At 35.1% G+C, this 6,060-nt stretch overlaps 1 pseudogene; it reads left to right on the forward strand.

The window, feature by feature from the left end:
- Positions 1-5,414: 5,414 nt before the first annotated feature.
- LOC145534619 (large ribosomal subunit protein eL30 pseudogene) lies at positions 5,415-5,759 on the forward strand (annotated as a pseudogene).
- Positions 5,760-6,060: the final 301 nt, after the last annotated feature.

Raw genomic sequence — 6,060 nt, forward strand, 5'->3', positions numbered from 1 at the left:
AAAGAGTCAGACATGACTAAGCACAGCACAGCAACAGCAAGACATGCTTTGCAAGAATTGTTAAAAGAAATTCTTTAGAGAGAAGGAGAATGACATAACTGAAAATTCAGGTCTGCATAAAGAAAGAAAGCATCAGAGAAACAATAAATGAAAGAAAAATTAAAGTCATTTTCTTTTTCCTAATTGATCTGACAACAGTTTGCAACAATATAATTTGATTGTGTGTGTTATGTATATGCAAAATGAATGACAATACAAGGATGAGAGGAGAAATTAGGGTTCTCTCATTACAAGGTACTCAGGTTACTTTTAAATGATGTAGTATTATGTGAAAATGGACTTGGATCATTTATACACATATTGCAAACTTTAAGGCAACACTAAAAATATTTTTTAAATAAAGAAGTGTAACTGTTATGCTAAGAAAGGAGAGAAAATGGAATAATAAAACTCAGTTAAAATCACAAAAGGCAGAAGCAGAGAGGAAGACAAAACTAGAAGCAACAAAGGAAACAAGTAGAAAACAGCAACAAATGTGATAGCTATTAATTCAACTCTGTCAATAATCAGCCTCCAATGATCTAAATGCACCAATTCAAAATCAGATTGCCAGAGTGGATCAAAAAGCACAACCCAGCTATCTTCTATCTATGAGAACCTCTCCGAGATATAAAGGCATATATTAATTAAAAGTCAAGAGATGGGGGACAAATGCTAACACTAATCAAATGAAAGCAAGAGTAGCTATATTAATTTCAGGCAGAGCAGATTCAGAGCAAGGAAGGTTGTCAGGTCCACAGACGGATGTTACAGAATGACAAAGCAATCAACCTTCCAAGAAGACAGAACAATCCTTCATGCTTATGTTGCCGAACAGAACGTCCAACTATCTGAGGCAAAAACTGATAGAAATGCAAGGAGAGATAGACAAATCTACTATTATAGTTGGAGATTTCAATACCTCTCTCTCAGAAATAGACAGATTCAGCAGGTGGAAAATCAGTAGGACCAGTGGACCTCTACAGCACCATCACCACCTGCACTGATATAGCTGACATCCATAGACGACCTCATAGTAACAGGAGAATACACATTGTTTTTTCAACCTCACATGAAACATTCACCATAGTGACCATATTTTGGGCCATAAAACATACCATAACACATTTAAAAGACTATAAATCAGAATACATATGCTCTGAGATCACAGTGGAATTAAACTAAAATCAGTAACAGATAGCTAAAAAAAAAAAATCCCCAAATACCTGGAGACTTAACAGCACAGCTCTAAATATGCATAGTCAAATAAGAAAACAAGATGTTAAAAATATGTTGAGCTCAATTAAAATTGCAAAAATGATCAAATTTATCGAAATTTGTGGGATGCAATGGAAACCATGTTTCTAATGAGATTTATAGCATTGAATGTAAATATTAGAAAATGAGATTGACCCCAAATCAATAATCTAGGATTGCATTTGAGGAAACTAGAAAAAGATGAAATTAAATTCAAAGCAAGCGGCAGATATAAAAAACAGAACAGAAATCAATTAAATTAAAAGCAAAAAATCAATAGAGAAAAATCAACAAAACCAAAAGTTGGTGCTTGGAAAGGTTACTAAAACTAATAAGCATAGAGGCCAAAATAACTAAAAAAAAAAAAAAAAAAGGTGCAAATTACTAATATCACAAATGAAACAAGGGACACCACTGCAGAACTCATACACATCAAAAAGATAAAAAGAAATACTACTAAAGACTTTACCCACAAATTTTAATAACCAATGAAATAGACCAGTTCTTTGAAAGACAAAATCATCCAGAATTCACACAAGAAGGTATAAATGATCTGAATAGGCCTTATCTATTAAGGGAATGGAAAACCGTCCATAACAGAAAGTGTAAGGCACAAATGTGTACCACCTTGTTGAATTTAGCCACATTTAAGGAAGGAATTTTAATAATTCTCTATAATCCTTTCCAGAAGATAGAAGCAAAGGTAATATTCATAATTCATTCTCTGAGGCCAGCATTATCCTAATATTAAAACCAGGAAAAGGTATTGTAAGAAAAGTAAACTATAAAACAGTACCTCTCATGAGTATAGATGCAAAAATCAACAATATTAGCAAATTGAATCCACAATGTATATAAAGAATTATGTACCACCATTAAGAATTCATGGTATATGAGGCAGTTTCAGCATTAAGTCAACTAATATAATTCATCACATTAACAGGCTAAAGAATAAAAATTACATGATCACATAAATAGATGCAGGAAGAACATTTGACAAAATTCAAAACACATTTATAATATTCTGAGCAAATTGAGAATAAAGGGAAACTTTTTCAACTTGATAAAGAGTATCCACACACATAAAAAAACCCTACAGCTAATATTACATTTACTGTTCAGAAACTTGAAGCCTTTCAATAACATTAGGTTCATGTCATCCCTATGTCCCCTTTCATCACTCCTTTTCAAAATTATATTGTAATTATTTGCCAATGTAATAAGGCAAGAAAAGGAAAAAGATATACAAATTGGGAATGAAAACTGTTTGTAGATGACAGGATCATCTATAGAAAATCTGAAAGAATCAACAATACTACTGGAACTATTAAATGATTACAGCAAGGTTTTAGAATATAAGGTTAACTAATATACAAAAGTCAATGAATAAGTAGAACTTGAAAATAAAAGCAATACCTTCAAAATGAAATTCAAATTGAAAAAATCTTCAAAATTCCATAATTTTCTTCAAAATGAAATATTTAGGCATAAGTCTAACAAAATATACTCAAGTTATACATGAGGAAAACTCTAATGGAAGAAATTAAAGAATAACTAATGGACAGATGTTCCTAGGAAAGATAATGGAGATGGCATATCAGCATATGAAATTATTCATATCATACGTCATTAGAAAAATGCAAATTAAAACAATGAGATACCACTACATACTTTTAGAATTGCCAAAATCTAGAACACTGACAACAAATGCTGACCAGGATGAGGAACACTCATTCATTGCTGGTGGGAAAATGCAAAATAGTACAGCCACTTTTGCTTTTGAATTGTGGTGCTGAAGAAGACTCTTGAGAGTCCCTTGGACTGCAAGAGATCAAACCAGTCATTCCTAAAGAAAATCAGCTCTGAATATTCATTGGAAGAGCTAATGCTGAAGCTCCAATACTTTTACTACCTGATGCAAAGAGCTGACTCACTGGAAAAGACTCTGATGTTGGGAAAGATTGAAGGCAAAAGGAGAAATCAGGCAGCCGAGGATGAGATGGTTAGACAGCATCACCAACTCAATGGACATGAATTTGAGCAAACTCTGGGAGACAGTGGAGGACAGAGGAGCCTGGTGTACTGCAGTCCATGGGGTGGCAAACGTTGGACATGATTTAGTGACTGAACAACAACAGCCACTTTGGAAGACAGTTTGGGGGTCTGTTACCAAAGTAAATACAACTTACCGTACAATTCAGTAATTAGGCTCCTTGGTATTCATCCAAAGGAGTTGAAAATTTAAACCTGCACACAGATGTCTGTAGCAGCTCTTTTCATAACTGCCAAAACTTGGAAGCAGTCAAGGTGTTTTTCAGTAGGTGAATGGATAAATTGTGGTACATCCAGACAAAGGCATATTATTCAGCCCTAAAAGGAAATGAGTCTTCAAGCCATGAAGAGACATGAAGACATATAAATCCATATTACTAAGTGAAAGCAACCAACCTTAAAAGGTTCAATATTGTATGATTCCAGCTATATGACATTCTGGAAAAGGCAAAACTATCAAGACAGTAAAAAAGATCACCAGTTTCCAGATATTAGGGGAAAGAGAGGGATTAATAGGTGGAGCACAGAGGATTTTCAGGGATTTTTAGTGGGGAAAATACTCTGTATGATTCTGTAGTGATGGATACATATCATTATAAATTTGTCCAAACCCATGAATGTACAATTCTTGGGCTTCCCTGGTGGCTCAGATGGTAAAAAATCCACCTGCAATGAGGGAAGCCTGGATTCAATCCTTGGGTTGGGAAGATTCCTTGGAGGAGGGCATGGGAACCCACTCCAGTATTATTGCTTGGAGAATCCCTGTGGAAAGAAGTACATGGCAGGTTGCAGTCCATAGGATTTCAAAGAGTCGGACACAACTGAGTGACTAAGCACATAGAATGTACACCAAGTGTGGACTCTTATGTAGATTATGGACCCTGGGTGATAAGACGTGCCAATGTAGTCTCATCAGCTGTAACAAATGCATCACTATATGGGGGATGTTGATGTGGGTGAGGTTATGCATGTTTGTGTACAGTGGATAAATGGAAAATCTCCATCTTCTGCTCAAAATTGCTATGACCCCAAAACTACTGTAAAAAGTAAACTAATAAAATAAAACAAACAATAGGTAGGCATACATTTTAAAAATGAATAAAGACAAAGACAAATTCTTGAAATAAGAAGTACCTTATCTATAGAGGGACAAGAAAAATAATTAAAACAGACCTCTCATCAGAAGCTAAGTAAATAAGACAATATTTTGACAGTCTTTGTTAAAAGGCAATTGATGAATGTAAATATATTCTGCCTCACAGTTTTTGACTATGGGTGCATCTTGGACCAGATTTAGAGGCAGTTACTTGATTTTATTTTAGCCAGTCTTTATTTTCTATTTCTTCTTCTCCCTCCTAAAGTTGTGGTTTACAGTATTTACTTTCTTAACTGACCATATTATCAGTTGTTATGCAGCTGAAAGTTACTAATACAGGGACTACATATGTTTATTTTACAAACAACTGATTTTCAGTTAACTTTCTAATTTTCTGGTTGATTCATTTGGTTCAGAGTTTGGTTTGGGAGCCATGAAATCTTTAAAGTTTTGAAAGAAAACAAACCTAACCTATAATTTTATACCCAGAAATTTTTTTCTTCAACAATGAAAAATAAATAAAAGCTTTCTCAGACTTCCTTGGTGGTCCAGTGGTTAAGAGTTCACCTGTCAATGGAGGGGACATGGGTTTGATCCCTGCCCCGAGAAGAAAGCACATGCTGTGGGGCAACCAAGCCCATGTGCCACAACTACTGAGCCTCTGCTCTGCAACAAGAGAAGCCACCCCAACAAGAAGTCCACGCACTGCAACAACTCATCCTAACTAGATAAAACCTGCTCATAGCAATGAAGACCCAGCTCAGCCAAAAATAAAAATTAAATTAAAAAAAAAAAGACTTTCTTAGGAAAAACAAAACAAAATCAAAAACAGATGCAACTCTTCACCAGCTGATTAGTCTTAGAAGTGTTAGAAGAAGTTATTCAAGAAAAGGAAAATTAGCCTTTCTCGCTCCCCAGCCATCTTGGTGGCTAATCTTGGTTGGGGGAGTCCTGCATCTAAGGCAGGAAGATGGTGGCCGCAAAGATGAAAAAGTCACTGGAGTCGATCAACTCTAGGCTCCAGCTGGTTATGAAAAATGGAAAGTATGTGCTGGGGTACAAACAGACTCTGAAAATGATCAGACAAGGCAAAGCGAAACTGGTCATCCTCGCCAACAACTGCCCAGCCTTGAGGAAATCTGAAATCGAGTATTATGCCATGTTGGCCAAAACTGGTGTCCATCACTACAGTGGCAATAATATTGAATTGCACACAGCATGTGGAAAATACTACAGAGTATGCACACTGGCTATCATTGATCCAGGTGATTCTGATATTATTAGAAGCATGCCAGAACAGACTGGTGAAAAGTAAATTGTGTACAATTTTTCTTTAATAAAACTGGCCAGAGCTTGTTTTTTTAAAAAAAGAAAAAAAAGGAAAATTACATAGGTCAGAAATCTGGATCTAGATCAAGAAAGGAAAGAGTACTAGAAGAGGAATACATCAAAGTTTTTTTCCTTCTTAATCTAAAAGATAACACCTTAAAATAATAACTGTAATAATGTATCAGGGAATCACAACACAGGATAAGTGAAATGAATGACAACAATGTTATAAAGTCTGGAGGGTGGATTTAAATGCTCTATTATACAGTTCCTGTTGTTGTTTAGTC

Source organism: Giraffa tippelskirchi, chromosome 14 (genome assembly GCF_054371585.1).
Source record: "Giraffa tippelskirchi isolate mGirTip1 chromosome 14, T2T-mGirTip1v1.2.pri, whole genome shotgun sequence".
In the NCBI taxonomy this organism is placed as follows: Eukaryota; Metazoa; Chordata; class Mammalia; order Artiodactyla; family Giraffidae; genus Giraffa; species Giraffa tippelskirchi.